We start from the raw sequence: 18,607 nt of genomic DNA, 5'->3' as shown, positions 1-18,607 counted from the left end.
ATTCTCCTGCCTCAGCCTCCCGAGTAGCTGGGACTACAGGCATGTGCCACCATGCCCAGCTAATTTTTGTATTTTTAGTAGAGACGGGGTTTCACCACGTTGGCCAGGATGGTCTCGATCTCTTGACCTCGTGATCCACCTACCTCAGCCTCCCAAAGTGCTGGGATTACAGGCATGAGCCACCGCGCCCAGCCCCAGCCACTACTAAAAAAATACAAAAATTAGCCAGGTGTGGTGGCACGTACCTGTAACCCCAGCTACTCGAGAGGATGAAGCAGGAGAATCGCTTGAACCTGGGATGCAGAGGTTGCAGTGAGCCAAGATCACACCACTGCACTCCAGCCTGGGTGACAGAACAAGACTCCATCTCAAAAAGAAAAAGGGAAGGAAAAACATTTTCTGCTATGGAAAAAAAAAAAAAAAAAAAGCAAGGCAAGTGACCAGAGCAACAGCATGGGCTGTTTAATTAGGGTGTTCAGGGAAGACCCCTTTGAAGAGGTCAAATGTGAACAGAGACCTGAATAAATTGAAGTGTTGTTGTTGTTGGAGACAGTCTCACTGTCACCCAGGCTGGAGTGCAGTAGTGCCATCTCGGCTCACTGCAACCTCCACCTCCCGAATTCAAGCGATTCTCCTGCCTCAGTTGCTGGGACTACAGGCACGTGCCACCACACCCAGCTAATTTCTTTTTTTTTGGTTTAGTAGAGAAGGGATTTTACCATGTTGGCCAGGCTGGTCTTGAACTCCTGACCTCAAGCGATTTGCCCCCCTCAGCCACCCAACGTGTTGGGATTACAGGCATGAGCCACCACACCCAGCTCAAATTGAAGAACACTATTATTGCTAAATAACAGAAAAAAATAAAGTGCTAAAATATGAATTTAAATACACAAAAATTCATATGCTAAAACTGCTTTTAAAAAGGGGAGATATCAATAGATGTTCCTTTTGTGCAAATATACTGTGATTTCACTTTCTAGACATTTTACCCTTTTTATAAATAATTTATTTGCAGTCCAATAATGTCCTTCTACTCCCACCGGTACTTCTTCCAGGGACAGGCCATACTTCCAAGACGGCCTGCCATCCGCCTTGCTAGTAAGTCATTCCCTTTACGAAATCACTCAGGAGAGGAAAGGGGAAGAGAAATGGTCACTTCTGAAACACTAGGTTCTTATATTCTCTCACATGCTCCCATTTTTCTTGTTCTTGTTTTGAGACAGGATCTCACTGAGTCACCCAGGCTAAAGTACGGTGACACAATAACACCTCACTGCAGCCTTGACTTCATGGGCTCAAGCAATCCTCCCGCATCAGCCTCCTGAGTAGTTAGATGGGACTACAGGAACACACCACCATGACTAGCTAATTTTTAAATTTTTTGTAGAGACAAGGTCTTATGTTGCCCAGGTTGGTTTAGAACTCCTGGATTCAAGCAATCCCCCTGCCTCATTCTCTCAAAGTGCTGGGACTGCAGGTATGAGCCACTGCACCTGGCACAGACTTTTTTTTAGACGCAGCTTTACTCTTGTTGCCCAGGCTGGAGTGCAATGGCACAATCTTGGGCTCACTGCAACCTCTGCCTCCCGGGTTTAAGCAATTCTCCTGCCTCAGCATCCCAAGTAGCTGGAATTACGGGCATGCGCCACCACGTCCAGCTAATTTTGTATTTTTAGGTGAGATGGGGTTTCACTATGTTGGTCAAGCTGGTCTCGAACTCATGACCTCAGGTGATCCACCTACCTCGGCCTCCGAATGTGCTGGGATTACAGGCACGAACCTCTGCGCCAAGCCCAGGCTCACGTTTAGGTCTCAATTACTTTTTTTATTATGGTAAAATACACATAACAAAATTTACCATCGTAATCATTTCAAGTGTATAGTCCAGTGGTATTAAATACATTCATAATGTTGTGTGACCATCACCACCATCCATCTCCAGATGGAGAGTTTAGGTTTCAGAGGCTTTTCTGTGTGACTGTGAACTCCACAGTTACCTTTGCATAGATGAGAAAGCTGAGGCTTAGAAAGGAAGAGGAATTTAACAGCACAGTTAGCAGAAGGACAGACTAGAATTCAAAGCAGGGCTGATTCCTTCCATACATAAACTGGTCTCGTTTTTACTGGGTCCATCTTAGGCCAGACTGTAGCAATACAAAGAATGAAGTGACCCAACCCTTGAGAAGCTTGTCGTCTCAACCCTAGAGACCTATCCCAGATGCACAGAAACATCCCTCAATCTGGAGAAGGCAGGGAAGGCTCTCATGCCACTGCCTCCACCCTACAAGGGCCCACTTAGGTCTAAGAACAAAGAAATCTACCCTCTGTCATCCCAAGGGCCTGACCTAGTGGCCTCAGTGTCCGGCCGCATTCTCTTATTCACAGTCCTTCCTGGAGCAGGTACAGATGGCCATGAAACAAGCCCCTACATCTCTGCTCAGCCACCACTGACCCCTCCTGGTTGCAAGTTCAAAACCTTGACAGTGGTTCTCACAGAAGAGCCACCTTAAGTATTCTCCAAAATAGCCAAACATCATTTCCCTGCTAACAGCGGTGACAGCTTCCATGCCTTTAACTCATATTTCCACAGGCAATCTGTAGTTACAATTAAATTCAAGATGAATAGGTGCTAGGCTGTAACCATTATGCTCTCTACAGAGTGACCAGGCCTTGGGGACTTGTTCATCACTAACAAGCTAATGTTTGTAAAACTCTGTAAAGACATAATGACTAAATGCTATCATTATTACTAGACTACCAGTTTAAATGTAAATTAAGAGAGAAAGGGGAAAGAAAACACATTAGCAAATCAGGTTAGGGACTGCTACTCAGCAAGCTGTAAGAAGCATCTGAGCCACTGCGAAAAGAACCTCCCAACCAAATGTGTCAAAGGACAGTAAATACGAGGGGGCTGCTGTAAGAAAGGAACTCATGGCAGAGATGGAATGGAGTGCGGCCTAGAATAATCAGCCATATAGGCAAAACAGATGTTGGATGAAAGGGAAAGGCTGTATGAAAAATACACCATTTTAAAAAAAAGCACTCTCTAGCAGCAAAACTAAAGTCTACTCTGAAAGCAAAACTAAGAAGTTTAGAACCTGAAGAAAATCTAAAAAACTGCACTGTAGTTCAGCTGTGGTGAAACCATGAACTCTGGGGTCCAGCAGGCCTGTTGCTCTTCCTTTTCCTCATCTGTAAAATGGGGAGAATTCCTACCTCAGAAGTTAGGCTGTCACAAAGGCAGCACCCAGAAGTGGCTGGGTTCCTTTTCCTGTACCCGCTCCCCTGAAGGACAGCCACAGCAGAACCCCTTCCGACTCACGGGCCCTCTGCCAGGTGACTCCCTGCTAGCCCAGAATTCCCCACTCCTGCTGCTAGCTTCCCTAAGAGTTACCTCCTTGGGAAATGCCTCCTCCTAACCCAGGTCGAAACTGCACAGCGCCTCCACAATGCACCAGAGCCTCTGTTCCACTGTCGTGGCACCTACCACATGATCAGACGGCATCCTATCTGACTTTTTAGCTTTAGCAACGAGCATAGCCCCTAGCACTTAGAAAGTTCTCAAAAAAAGTGTGGGTGATTCAATAATTCTCAATTAACCCTCCTTGGAATTAGGTAGGGAAAAACCTACCCTGGGTGAATAGCCCTTGCTTTGTCATTATTTGCCTTGTGAGAGGTGCTGACCCAAACTCTCAAGAGCCTCAGCTGCCTCCCACATAAAATAAGAGACCTCAACTAGAAAACTTCTGTGGTCCCTAACTAACAAGATCTGATATTTACATTCTAAGATCTTAACATTCTTACTCTATTACACCTCAATCCTCTAATACTGTGAAAATTAACATCTCCACAATGCTTTCCCATCCATCTAACTCATAAAAAGCAAGTGATGTCCCTGGTGCTAGTAGCTCCATTGTATAGATAGGGAAATCAATTCAGCGGGGCCAAGCAGCCTGCCCAAGGTCATTCTACCACTAAATACAGAGGGCAGACTGGAATTCAGATCCTCAAAGTTGGTACCCTCCACTATGCCACACTTCTCCAGCTGTGAGGTGGACAGCTCCAGGAATCCACAGTGGGATTCCAGAAACACAATACATCTTTTGGAGAACCAAGAGTTTTAAAAGATTTAGGGAACAAGGTAAGTTTATATTAAAACAATCAACCATATTACGGAGGACAATGTACAATTCACATTAAATTTTAAGATAAAACTTAATGGGCTTACCAAACCCCCTCCCACTAAGGGGAAAGTCACACAGAAAAGCCTCTGAAACCTAAACTGTTAATTTACCCTATAATAATGTTTCAAGCAGCAGGTTTAATTTGCAGCATAAAGTTATAATTTCTGAGTATTACTGGACATGAAAGAGCTCAAGAGAACTAGTTTTCCTGTTCTTCCAGCTTTTAAGTCATTAAAAGCATCCAAGAAAATTACATGGTGAAATGAAACTTTCCACCAAACAAACCCCCAATGCAACTAATCCTGGAGCTAAGTATTATCAGAACAGGAGGATGGAAGCCTGACCTCCAGGAACACACAGCTAAGGGAGGCCGCTACAAGGCACACCCAACTGCCGACACACATTCCAAACACACGGAACCACTGTGGGAATCTGTCACATGTCCTGTCTTCCCGGCTTGCAGAATCTGGCCACAAACACTGACCAAGAGCTTACCATTTGCCTGGCCCTTGGGGAAAGGAGGGAAGGCCTAACAAGCACCTCATTACCTTGTGGACATAGGCCTCCTAATTGGCAGTAACCTTCCAGGACACAAAATTAATCTCGGAAAACCTTCATTACAATGTTCATGACTCCTGGAGATTCACATTTCACCACTTTGATGCTACTGTTGCCTTACAGATTTGTATTACTCTACTTGGTTAATCAATTTAGCTTTTCTCTCCACTTAAAGAAATCAAGTTTCCAATAAATACGCTTTTGGGTTCTGCCATAGAATAAGTGTTTCAACTGGAAAGGAAATCAGAATGTCAAAGAAGCAGATCTTCATATCTTTCTTGATAGAACTGCCCCATGAGAAGTTACCACCAAATAGCCTTCATTTAATTTTTTTTTTTTAATTCTCGAAATCAGCATGGAACAATCCTAGAAAAAAAGTAAATTGTGAAATGAAATGTAGGGCCCCAATTTTTCAGTTCTTGAGAATTAAGGAGACTGAGGTGATTTAAGCATGGATGACACAGGAGTAGGTTGGGGGAAGGACTTTTTAAAAATATTAGAGCCAGGGCAGGGTGTGGTGGCTCATGCCTGTAATCCCAGCACTTTGCAAGGCTGAGATGGGTGGATCACTTGAGGTCAGTTCGAGACCAGGCTGGCCAACATGGTGAAACCCACTCTTTACTAAAAATACAAAATTTTTATGTTTTTGTATAAAATACAAAATATATTTTGTATTTTGTATTTTATGGGGCATAGGGGCAGGCACCTGTAGTCCCAGCTACTCAGGAGGTTAAGGCAGGAAAATCACTTGAGCCCAGGAGGGAGAGGCTGCAGTGAGCCAAGACTGCACCACTGCACTCCAGCCTGGGCAATAGAAGACTCCATCTCAAAAAAATAAATAGGCTGAGTGTGGTGGCCCACGCCTGTAGTCCCAGCACTTTGGGAGGCTGAGGTGGGCGGATCACTTGAGGTCAGGAGTTCAAGACTAGTCTGGCGAACATGGCAAAACCCTGTCTCTACTAAAAAATACAAAAATTAGCTGGGAAGGCTGGGCACAGTGGCTCACGCCTGTAATCCCAGCACTTTGGGAGGCCAAGGCAGGTGGATCACTTGACGTCTGGAGTTTGAGGCCAGCCTGGCCAAGATGGTGAAACCCCACCTCTACTAAAAATACAAAAATTAGCTAGTTATGGTGGCACGCACCTGTGGTCCCCAGCTACTCAGGAGGCTGAGGCAGGAGAATCGCCTGAATCCCGGAGGTGGAGGTTGCAGTGAGCTGAGATCACGCCACTGCACTTCAGTCTGGGTGACAGAGTGAGACTCTGCCTCAAAAAAAAAAAAAAAAAAAAATTGCCAGGTGTGGTGGTGGGCGCCTGTAATCCCAGCTACTAGGGAGGCTGAGGTAGGAGACTCATTTGAACCCAGGAGGTGGAGGTTGTAGTGAGCCAAGATCGGGCCACTGTACTCCAGCCTGGGCAACAGAGTGAGACCATTTCAAATAAAATAAATAAATAAATAAATAAATTTATTTTAGAGCCAGGAGTCTCACTGTGTTACCCAGACTAGAGTGATCCTCCCACTTCATTCTCTGGGGTAGCTGGGACCACAGGTGAGCACGTCAGGCTAGGAAGGGGCTTTTTAACATTTACACCCCTCCCCTGCCACTTTTGAGACTTTCTACATGCAATGAAAAATGGTAGGGACAGCCAAGTAGTGTCACCCAGGTTAGGGCCTGCTGCTCTGTTCCCCTCCACAGACCATGCCCTTCACAGTACAGTATGCCTGACCCACATGAGCTCCCAGTCACAAGAGCCAAAGGCCAGCACATGCAACTTCCCAACTAGAAACCCAATGAGCAGCAGCATGGCCAGCCCCGCATCTACTGGCAAGGAGTGACAGGATGGCAAGCTGTCAGATCCCATCTTACCAAAACAAAGTGGGAGGGGGCCCTGTAAGGGGGCCCAGATGGCCCCACTATACCAGAGCTTTCCTGACACTGGGCCTCAACTCAACGCCGCTTCCCAGAAGACCTACCCAACTACCTCAGCCAACCAAGAGCTTTCTCTTTCCCTTATGGTGGATTCCCACCACACTTCTAGAATTCTACCCTATCCACTAATTCATCTCATCCTACATTTTGACTTGCTGGTTTCTTCCTGGTGGGAGAAAGTAGTCTCTGCCAAATGGTTAGCACCTAAGGGCAGGATGCTGGCTTTTTCCTTATGCGTCCTGCCATAAGCTCTGTCCTGGTCTGTCTCAGTCAAGTATCTGTTGGTTTCTGGCACGTCCCCTCACCGTGCACAGGGGCCAAGATGGCCTATATCCCTGCAGATCACACCCCAGCAGACGGATGCTGTGTCTCACTCTTCCCAGCATGGTAACCAGAACATTATGAGAACTCAGGGCACATTAACTGAACATTAATTCAATGAGAAATAGACTCCCAAGTCCCAATTAATGATCCACTTATCTCGAGGAATACAGAATGCAGCATCAATTCCCACCTGATTCCTAAAGTTGATAGAAACCAACAGGCATCAGCATTTATGACATCCCACTACCTGCCAGCCTACTCCAAGTCATCTGCACAGGCCGACAATAAGCTTCACCAAAACAAATAAACAAGAAAGGTATTATGCTTAATAGTAAAAAACTCCGCCTTCTTCTCCCTAGGGTGGTCCGTCTCCCATCCCCTTTCCTGGAATACTGTTGTGCAGAACTTAGTCAATAAAGGCTTTCTCAAATGAGAAAGGCATTTTGTATTTTAATTATGAATAATAAATTTTACACAAGCACACATAACATTTTCTGTTTTTTTTTTTTTTCCTGTTCTGTTTAAAACTGCATTTTCTTCTATTTCCATTCGCATCTTTGGGACCCAAAGCCTGCTGCACTGGTGCAGACCGCATGGCACCTATCCCGTGTACCTCTCTCGGGCGTCTAGGCCTCCCTCATTCTGGCTTCATCCCCACTGCTCAAAGCAAGTCTAAGCATCATCTCCACACTCAGGTCTCGGCTGACTCTCTCTGGTAGCCTTCCAAATCCTCTGGCCTCACCTCCCTCTTTCTCACTCTTCCCACTTTCTCTGTATCTGAGGTCAGTTATTATGACTCCTCCACACAAAAAGAATACCAAGTAATTTTTCTTCCTCCACGAACACTCGCAAAGCAGCAGCAAGGAGTCCCTGATTCCATGGAATGGACCCTGAGGGCCTTGGCCACGAAACGTCGCCTCTGCTAAGTTAACAGTTCTTTAAACTGACCACTGCAAGGAAATTCAACTATTGCATAATATTTGATAGGTTAGATCACTTGCTGTTTGGAGAGTCTTGCTATATGAAGAGAAAATAAGAGTTGGGCAAATTTAACGCAATTTCCTTTGTTTGCCTGAGCTAGCTCAGACTTGCAACGCCACAGTAGCAGTTTTATCTTTCTTAAAGTACAGCTTTAACATCATAAAAAAGGATTTTAAGGGAGTGATCAATCATTCTCATCTAACCTGACGGTATCATTAGCATGCATATCCTGATAATACCCTAGAAAGGTCCTTCTTGAGTTGCAGAGTCAAAAATTAAAGGGATTCTTGCAGGAGTATTTAGAGAATCAGAATCCGCAAGGCAGGCTCAGACGTCTCAGTTAATGAAGGACTTTCTTCAAGGCACAAACAAGAGTAGGGACATTTTGATGGTATTAACAGAAACAACTGGAGACTGTTACTGCCTGTTTCCAGTGAAATCTCTTTACAGCTTCTCACTGAGTGAAGCCATCTTATTAACTGCAAAAGAAGGGATAGCATCCAAGGAAAATAATTGGTCTTCTTTCCCCTCGCAGAGAAATTCACATGAATGTCTCAAAAAAAAAAAAAAAAAGCTGGAATTCTCCCTGGCCATCTCTCTCTCCTTTCCTGGCTTCTGCATTGACAGCTGGAACAGATGGCGTCTGGGTGAGACACCTTACATCTTAACCCTTATCCATGATAAGGTCTGATTTTCACTAGCGATGCTGGAATCCAAGGTCTGTCAGGGTTTCCGTCATGAGCACCCACTCACAGGATTTCCAGTCCCATGTGATATTTTCCAGTTTTCATACCGATAAGGCTTATCTTGCTTTGGCCAAAGAATTTTCATCTTTAGACTAATTCTTAACATTTACATTGTCACAACGCGGTGAACAGGTACACATTTCCTCTCATTTGAGAAAAGAACGCTGTACACTATTTTGCCAGACATCCTACATATGATGCAGTCTTTTCACAGGCCATTTTCAAAGACGTGAGAGACATGAGAAGATCTCAGGACGAACTGATGGTCCACTTGGCCATTCCCTACAGTAAGAATTTTATAGACACATACAGGGTAACAGCAAACAACATTTCCAAACGCTCCGGCAGTGTGTAGTCGCAGCAAATGCTAGAAAAAAAAAATAAATAATGGCTCCTCTTCAGTTGTATGCTGTGAATGTAAATTAAGAAGCCGCTACAACGCTCGACATAACCTTTCTGACGCCACAAAAATGAATGAATTATATCCATACACACACAGACACACACACACCACGCATCACGCATCACATCTCATTCTGAAAACTGATTCTGAGCTTAATTCGAAAAATGTGAAATACAACTGGTCCCGTCAACGGCTCGTAATCTGAAGGCTTCTTGGATTTCCAAGCACGTCCACAACACCTCATCCGTTTCCAGTTTGTTACTGTTTCACATCGAAGGGAGAGAATTTTCCACACAGAATTCTCTCCTTGGGCTCAAATACTAGACCGAAGTCCCCACACCAGGCTGGCTGGCGGCGTGGAACCTGCCAGCCCGCCGAGAGCCGCCTGGCGCCCGCGGGGAAGACGCAGAGCCCGCGGCCCGGAGCTGCCCGGTGCCCCGGGAGTCGCCGGCCCTCGGCGGCCGCGGAAGGGGAATTTGCGTCCTGAGCCCAACCCGGACCCCCCGCGCCGCCCCCCAAGCGGTCGGAGGCGCCTCTGCGGCGGCATGACTCAGGACCAACTTTCCAATAACGCCCGGGCCCCCCCCGCCGGCCCGGGCAGCGCGCTCGGCCACGCAGCTCCTGAGCCGCCGTCCCTCCGCGTGAAACCCGCGGCCCCGCGGGGTGCCGGGTCCTCAACGCCCGCGGGGGTCACGGCCGTGGCGAGGCCTGCGCGCCCCGTTTCCTGAAAAGCTGCGGGCGTCCCGGCCCCCTTGGGCCCCGAGCCTGGCCTCCGGGACAAAGTTTGCCGAAGTTGAGGCGTCCGGGGGCGGGAGGCAGCCGGGCTGGGGCGCGGGGCCAGGCTAAAGCCGCGCCCCGCACTCGCCGCCGGGACGGGCCGGGCCTGCGCCGGGCCGGGCCCGCGCCGGGCAGCTCTGAGGCCCCCGGGCCCCGCCGCCGAGGGCGCGGGATGGAGGCGACTGGGATGGAGGCGCCCGGCCGCGCGCCGGAGGCCCGCCCGCCCGCCGCGGCGCCTTACCTCGCGGTCCGCCGCCGCTCGACCGGCTCAGGGGCGCCGGGCGCGTCCTCCGCCGCGGTCCGCAGCGTCCTGCTCCCCGGGCTGCCCCATGGCGGGGGGCGGGGAAGAGCCGGCGGCCGCCGCGGCTGCCGCCGGCTGGAAAGTCCCGGCTGGGCTGCAACCCCGGCTCGCGCACGCGGCGGCCGCGCCGCGCTCCCTCGCTCCCTCGCTCCCTCACGCAGTCCCGCGCAGGCACTTCCTCTCGCGCGCTGGAAATCCCCGGCGCGCCCGCCGCCCCGCCCCCGCCGCCCGCGCGCGTGGGAGCGGCAGGAGCCCGCGAGCGCCGCCGGCCCCACGCGCCCGCCGGTCCCCGCGCGCGCCCGCGACCCGTTGCTAAGGGCCCTCGCGCCCGCCGCCCGCCCGCCCGGCCTTAGCAACGGCGGCGCGGCGGCGCGGGGCGGGGACGGCCCCGGGCGCCCCCCACCTCCCTCCAGTCTCCGCCGCGCGCCCCGCGGGCCTCCACGCTCTGCGCCGCCCCCGCCGCGCCCCCGCCGCCGCGCGTCCTCGTGTCCCCGCCTTTCCGGGTCAAAAAGCCACGCAGGCCGCGTGGGGGCCGAGAGGTGCTGGCGCCGCTCCTCCCCGCGGCCACCTGGCCCGCGCCCCCCACGCCGGCATACGCAGCCCCCGCGCGTGCACGCCCGTGTGCCCATGGCCACACGCGACCCCTACGTACACGTACGGGTCCGACATGCGGCCCCCCGCACTGTAGCGGACGCATACACGACGCTCACACTCCCCTCACGCGGACACGCGCACACACGCTCAGTAACACCGTTGGCACTCATACCAGGCCACGCACCCTCGCGCACACGCAGGTGGGGCTGAGGGTGACTCAGGCCGTGGGGCCCCTTTCGCGTGCAGAGGGCAGGGCTCCACATTAGTTTGGTGGCACTTTCCTTTCTCCCTCCCGGGGACCTTCCCACACCCCCGAGTGGTGTCTTGCTCACGGGTGGACGGGGTGGCCAGTTTGCCACGTGCCCCCAGCGTCCTCGGCGGTCCTGGCTGCCCCTGCACACCAGGCCGCTGGGGCCTGCGCGTTGCTCCCGAGGTCTCGGCCTTTTGCCCCAAAGGCATCAGTGATGACATCAGTGATTCACCTAGGCCCACCAAGACAGCAGCCAGCCTGGCTGGGCCTGGCGAGATGGGGAGCGAAAGGAGGGCTTCTGGGCGACTATGGGCCAACTGAGGGGTGAGGCTTTCGCTGGAGTTTGCAAGTCAGTGGTGAGGAGACAGAGGACTTTGCATTTTTCACTTCTGGAGAAGGCTTATAAAGAGCCCTACCCCAGAGCTGAGACCAGTGTGAGTAGCCAAGGCTAGTCTGCCTTCTTGTACTGCTCCAGTGACTCATGTGAGTGGAGGCAGGAAGTCCAGCATCTCCCCCTGAAGCTTCACCCATGGAATGTTCCAGAACCTCAGATACTCCGACCTGGCTGCTGGAGCCATGTCTCTGGCTCCATTAGCCCAACAGGTGCTTGTTCTACAGTCACACTCACCAGGCCACAGTGGCACCTCTGTCTGTGCCACAGGCACAGCTCTTTTAGGGGTGACAGGCCAGCCTTGGCTGTCCCTCACAGGGACTGCTGGAGTCCAGCGATCTCCCCCGCCCCCATGGTGGACTTCCCTTGGGAGCCTCAGGTGCCCTTTCTTGCCTGTGGGGAGTTGGGATGTTACTGACCTCAGGCTCAGGGTCCCAACCACTTCCCATAACCCAGGCACTGAGGCCTCCCATGTCCCCAGCCCTGCTCGGCCCACAGTCCTGGCACCCTGTCGACTGGGGCCCACTCCCAACACCTGCCTTATGCTGTGTGTTACCTAGGATCTGGTTTAATTTTGCCAAAATCAGGACAGACTCCGTTCCCTAGGCTGGACTATTTTTGGTTGTTTTAAAAGAAGCAGGACATGGACCAGGCACCGTGGCTTACGCCTATAATCGCAGCACTTTGGGAGGCCGCAGGCAGGCAAGTCACCTGAGGTCAGGAGTTCGAGACCAGCCAGGCCAACGTGGTGAAACCATGTCTCTACTAAAAATATAAAAATCAGCCAGGTGTGGTGGAGGGCGCCTGTAATCCCAGCTACCCAGGAGACTGAGGCAAGAGAATCACTTGAACCCAGGAGGCAAAGTTTGCAGTGAGCCAAGAATGTGCCATTGCACTCCAGCCTGGGCGACAGAGCAAGACTCTGTCTGGGGAAAAAAAAAAAAAAAAAAAAAAGGATGGTGGCTCATGCCTGTGGTCCCAGCACTTTGGGAGGCTGAAGCGGGAGGATTGCTTGAGCCCATGAGGTTGAAGCTGCAGTGAGCCATGATGGCACCACTGGACTCCAGTCTGGGCAATGGAGTGAGACCCTGTCTCAAAAAAGGAAAAATAAATAAATAAACAAATAATTTAAAAAGAAGAAGAAGCAAGGCAGAAGGTCCAAAGACCCATGAGAGGGTTTTCTGCGGCTCCTTTCATGCTCCAGCCTAGCATTAGAAAGCAACGTTCAGAATGAAGTCAGGCACAACCAGGCTGAGCCCTCTGCTGGTGAGACGGATTCCCTCCCTTTCTCTCCCTCCCCTCCTCCTCCTCCTTTTTCTTCTCCAATTGAGCAGTTCTGAAGATCCTCTGCTGTGGGGAATTGAAGGGGCACAGGACAAAGAAGTTTGCCCCAAGCAGGGCAACTGCTTTGGGGGTTGGGGGCCGGTGTTCTCGCCCCTGCAATTAGAGCCACTGGGCAGCAATGATGGGCAGGAAGGAGAGCTCTCTCCTTGCTGTACTTCAAAGGCAGATCTCTGTTCCCTATGGCAACGTCCAACAACAAACTGACAGCATCTTTGGACACATGTCTCACAGGAGTTGATGTAGCATTACATGTTCTGCTTGCTGCATTTTTGGGAGAGGTGCATGCAGATATTCAAGTGACTCACAGACATGCAACAGCTCAGAAGGCCATCCTGTTTGTTTTTCAGCGAGAAGGAAAAGGTATTCAGAGCAGAGTGCCGGGGGCTTCAGGGCTAGGAAAGGGGTTTTGTTACACCTCTCCCTGAATGTGATGGTCTGTGCCTCAGGTGGCGCCTGCCCACACAAAAACCATTGGCCCCTGTGGGTCAACTTGGGCTGAAGGGTGCTGGCAACTTCTCGCACTCAAACATGCTACACATGGCCTGGGGCTGGGGGTCGGAGACCTTGGTTTTGATTTGTTTTGTTTTCTTTTGAGACGGAGTTTCACTCTTGTTGTCCAAGCTGGCGTGCAATGGCGCGATCTCGGCTTACTGCAACCTACACCTCTCGGGTTCAAGTCATTCTCCTGCCTCAGCCTCCTGAGTAGCTGGGATTACAGGCGTGCACCACCACACCTGGCTAATTTTTTGTATTTTCAGTAGAAATGGGGTTTCACCATGTTAGCCAGGCTGGTCTTGAACTCCTGACCTCAGGTGATCCGCCTGCCTTGACCTTCCAAAGTGCTGGAATTATGGGCGTGAGCCACTGTGCCCAGCCTTGGGGGGCGGAGCCTGATGCATGGCAGAATCACAGTTTTAGTAACTATTCCAACAAGTGGCTTCTGAACCTTTGAATACATTTTACATGGTAACCCAGTTGTTCATAACCTGTGTGTGTACACACATGTAACAACAGATCATCTCAAACCTGTGACACACTCCGATATTTTCCGTTCTGTTTATTTTTTAATGCTGGCCATGACCCTCTAAACTTACTTTTGATTCATGACCTAAAGTTTGAAAGCACCATTTTAGACTTGAAAGAGCTACTAAAGATGTCGAAGGGGATTCAGGGAGCTGGAGTGGTTGTGGCGCCAAAGCACCCTGCTCTATCATGAGTGCACACTGGGGCAGCTGGGCTGGGAAGCCCATCTTGTCCTTGAAGTAGACCCTGGCTGACAGCAGAGGTCGCCAGCAAAGAAGCAAGCTGCTGGTGCCCTTCTCTGGCCAGGAATGCTTGTAAACAAATGCAGAGGAAATGGGGGTGGGGAGGCAGAGCAAGCCAGGCGTGGTGGCGGGCACCTGTAATCCCAGCTACTCAAGAGGCTGAAGCAGGAGAATTGCCTGAACCTGGGAGGCTGAAGTTGCAGTGAGGTGAGATCACGCCATTGCACTCCAGCCTGGGCAACAGAGCAAGATTCCATCTCAAAAGTAAAGGAAAGAAAGAAAGAAGGGAAGGAAAGAAGGAAGGAAGGAAGGTGGAGATGGGCGTGGGTGTGCAAATCCCTCACGTGGTATATTCGAGAGGGGAGGAGAGGGCAGTGATGACAGGGAAGGTGAGAGGCTGGGGTCCCTGGCCACAGAAAAACAGTTCTGGCGAGCTGGCTCACATCAGTAATCCCAGCACTTTGGGAGGCTGAGGCAGGAGGATCGCTTGAGGACAGGAGACCAGCCTGGGCAACATGGTGAGACCTCGTCTCTACAAAAAAATTAAAATAAAAATAATTAGAGGCCAGGCATGGTGGCTCACGCCTGTAATCCTAGCACTTTGGGAAGCCGAGGCAAGCAGATCACTTGAGGTCAGCAGTTCGAAACCAGCCTGGCCAACATGGTGAAACCTCGTCTCTACTAAAAATAAAAAAATTAGCTGGGCATAGTGGTGGGCGCCTGTAATCCCAGCAACTTGGGAGGCTGAGGCAGGAGAATTGCTTGAATATGGGAGGTGGAGGTTGCAGTGGGCCACGATTGTGCCACTGCACTCCAGTCTGGGTGACAGAACCAGACTCTGTCTCAAAAATAGTAATAATAACAATCAGTTTGAAGAAAACCAGTTCTGATTTTCTCCATGGACTGCTCAGGGAGATGAAGATATCCTTTTTTTTTTTTTTGAACAGGGTCTCACTCTGTCACCCAAGCTGGAGAGCCGTGGTGCAATCATAGCTCACTGTAGTCTTTACCTCCCAGGCTCAGGCTCAGGCAGTCCTCTCTTCTGAATAGCTGAAAACACAAGTGTGTGTCACCATGCCCAACTACTGTTTTTTTTTTTTTTTTTTTTTTTTTTTTTGGAGGGACAGGGTCCCACTACATTGCCCAGGCTGGTCTGGAATTCCTGTGCTCAAACGATCCTCCTTTCTCAACCTCCCAAAGTGCTGGGATTATAGGCGTGAGCCACTGCCCCCAGCCATCCTCATTTTAGGGAACCCATTCTGGGATTTGTATGCACACATGTGCACACATGCACACTCACATGCACACACACATCTCTGGCATTTTCCCGAAATCTTTTGGGAGAACATGAATCTTGGATGTGGCTGGCATCCTACAGGCAGCTTTGCCTGGAGCCCCACGCCCATCTCGACCTTCCTTCCTTCCTTCTTTCCTTCCCTCCTTTCTTTCTTTCCTTTATTTTTGAGACGTAGTCTCGCTCTGTTGCCCAGGCTGGAGTGCAATGGTGTGATCTTGGCTCACTGCAACCTCAGCATCCCAGGTTCAGGCAATTCTCCTGCCTCAGCCTCTTGAGTAGCTGGGATTACAGGTGCCCACCACCACGCTTGGCTAATTTTTGGTTGTTTTTTAGTAGAGACGGGGATTCACCATGTTGGTCAGGCTGGTCTTGAACTCCTGACCTCAGGTGACCCACTCACCTCAGCCTGCCAAAGTGCTGGGATTATAGGCGTGAGCCACCGCACCTGGCCCACCTCGACCTTTAATGCCTTCTGAAAATAAATCCATCTCCATCATGCTCCTAAGAAAGAGCATCTTCTGCTGAAGGCATCATGGGAGACCAGGAAGAGGATTGGGATGAAGCAAAACTCATTAAGCTCACTGTGAACACCTCATGCCTTCCTTAAAATCCCATTCAGAGGCCGCACCACTCTGCCTCATCACTGTCCCCAACCTGCAGGCTCAGAATAGCCCCTCTGTGGCCCCCACCCCCAAACTCATCCTAAGCAACTCAGCCCCAGCCCTCAGCAACCCGCTGCACTCAGCCAGGAAAACCAGTGGTTGGCGGGCCTTGGAGGGCCCAACTTATCTCACCTGGCAACAGCCAAGGAAGTGAGCCCTGGTCCTCCCTGCACATTGGAAATTAGGAGGGGGGAAATTATTGGGTCCAATTAAGTCTTGGATTAATGAAACGAAATGTTTGAAAAGTACAGAAATTATCTAATTTGTCAACATTGCACTATGCCTCCCACCATGAACAGACGCACATGCAGTGCCCTCCCTCATCCCCCGAGGCTGAGGACCAGTCTGTAGGGTCACAGGCTGCGGGACAGAAGCGACCCCTCCCTCCTTCCCCGTGTTCATTCAGTCCAGAGCTGCTCGTTGGGGACGCCCCACCTCCCAGCTCTCCACCAGCACAAAACCAACTGCATGCCTGGCCTTTCGGAGCTTACTTTCTTGTGGGTGGAGACAGAGAACAGATCACCACAAGTGAATCTATGAGAGCTACAGAGAAAGCAATGCAGGGGAGAAGAGGGGAGGCCTAGAGGGAGAGGCCAGGGAGGGCAGCAGAGGAGGTGCCCTGTGAATGTTAGACCTGAGAGAAGGAGGCAGACCCGCGGGACCAGCAGGGAGAGCACCCAGGCAGAGGGAACAGCCTGGCCAGAGGCCCCGGAGTCGGTGAGCATTCCACGAGGTCAATGTGCCTGCAGCCAGTGCCCAGGGAGAGAGGCGGGGAGGATAGACAACAGGGTGGGGTAGGGGCATGGGGAGCCGGACATCCATGGCCTTTTGGGTCCTGAGAGGACTTTAGTCTGAGATGGGGCACCCACTGTAAAGTTTGATTGACAACTTGTATTCTATCAAAACTAACCTCATATTTGATCTTCACTTTCTTCCAGCCAAAAAACATCTGTTGAGCATCAGATAAATTTGAACCACCATGGGACATTATCTTGTGTCATGAACAGACCACAGTTGACTCTCAGTTCCAGCAAGTGGGAGCTGGGGGAGTGAAAATCGGCACTCAGCTGTGGACAGCAACTGATAACACAAGCGTCCTGAGTGCTGAAAACACAGGCGAATCTCTCTCAACCCAGTGACCCCACATCTGGGACTCTTCCAGAGGAATAACACCCAACACTGGAAACCATCAGGTGTCTCCATCTTTGAGACAAAGCAAGCGGGGGATGGGGCATTGCCCTTCATCTGGTGGCTGCCACAGAAGTGATGGTGGGTGCCCAACAGGCAGGCCCTATTGATCTGGTTTGTTTATTTGAGACAGGGTCTCACTCTGCTGCCCAGGCTGGAGTGCAGTGGCGCGATCTTGGCTCACCGCAACCTCCGCCTCCCATGTGTGCCACCACACCTTGCTAATTTATTTATTTATTTTATTTATTTCATTTTTTTTATTTATTTTAGTAGAGATGGGGGGTTTTGCCATGGTGGTTGGGGTGATCTCGAACTCCTGACTTCAAGTGATCCGCCTGCCTCTGCCTCCCAAAGTGCTAGAATTACAGGTATGAGCCACTGTGCCTGGCTTGATGTTATTGTTGTTTAGACGGAGTCTCCCTCTGTCGCCCAGTCTGGAGTGCAGTGGTGTGATCTTGGCTCACTGCAGCCTCCACCTCCCGGGTTCAAGTGATTCTGCTGCCTCAGCCTCCCAAGTAGCTGGGATTACAGATGCCTGCCACCACTCCCGGCTAATTTTTGTATTTTTAGATGAGACAGGGTTTCCCCATGCTGACCAGGCTGGTCTCGAACTCCTGACCCCAGTGATCCGCCTGCGTCGGCCTCTCAAAGTGCTGATCTAGTTTTTAAATGGAAACATATTAGGTTTGTTCAATGTCAACTCCAAATGCCATAGAAACATGTCTAGTCCTTTTTTAAAAACTCCACTTCAGAACCAATGGAGAGAAAATGGCACGTGGCATCCACGGGGCATGGTCTGTGTGCCAAGATGGCTCTGGCCACATCACTGCTGTTCCCAAAGGGCAGCTTTTGCTGAGCTGCTCGCAGTGGCCAATGTGCCTGCAGCCCATGCACAGGGAGACAGGTGCGGAGGATAGACATGAGGGTAGGGTAGGGACATGGGGAGCCGGACATCCATGGCCTTTTGGGTCCTGACAGGACTTTGGTTTTACTCTGAGATGGGGCGACCACTGTAAAGTTTAATTGACAGCTTGTATTCTATCAAAACTAACCTTCTATTTAATCTTCACTTTCTTCCAGCCGATAAACATCTGTTGAACTTCAGGCAAATTCATGATAAACCCATGATATCCACCCCCAAATGGGCCCCTGGCCTGGCACAGTGGCTTCGTGCCTGGAGCATGAAGGACACCACAGGACAAGCCCCCAGCTCTTCTTGCCAAGAAGTCCCCCCAAAAATAGAGGTGGTGAGCTCCCTAGGAAAAAGGAACCCGTGAGGAATCACTAGAGCAGAATTCTCCACCAGAAATCGAAAAAGCAGAACTCAACTCATGACTAACCGTATGCTCTTAGGAAGACACTTCTGTGCCTCCTGGCCCCGGGTTTCCCCTTTTGCAGAGCGGAAATTAGTT

The 18,607-nt window shown here is 50.7% G+C and overlaps 1 protein-coding gene across 24 annotated transcripts in view; it reads right to left on the bottom strand.

Annotated features, from left to right (window-relative positions):
- TRAF3 (TNF receptor associated factor 3) overlaps positions 1-10,302 on the bottom strand; it is a 140,552-nt gene extending 130,250 nt beyond the window's left edge. For 21 of the 24 annotated variants that reach the window (XM_077941781.1, XM_077941776.1, XM_077941773.1 and 18 more), the window contains exon 1: positions 10,145-10,302. The gene's annotated coding sequence lies outside the window, so the exon portion shown is untranslated. Of the gene's footprint in view, positions 1-3,394; positions 3,473-8,180; positions 9,091-10,144 lie in introns of those variants that run through there. The other 3 variants (XM_077941785.1, XM_077941775.1, XM_077941782.1) reach the window with 3 other exon arrangements.
- Positions 10,303-18,607: the final 8,305 nt, after the last annotated feature.

The sequence above is a fragment of the Macaca mulatta genome, chromosome 7 (genome assembly GCF_049350105.2).
Source record: "Macaca mulatta isolate MMU2019108-1 chromosome 7, T2T-MMU8v2.0, whole genome shotgun sequence".
NCBI lineage: Eukaryota > Metazoa > Chordata > Mammalia > Primates > Cercopithecidae > Macaca > Macaca mulatta.
The sequence above is the reverse complement of the archived record's forward strand: the minus strand, read 5'-3'. Positions and strand labels throughout refer to the sequence as shown.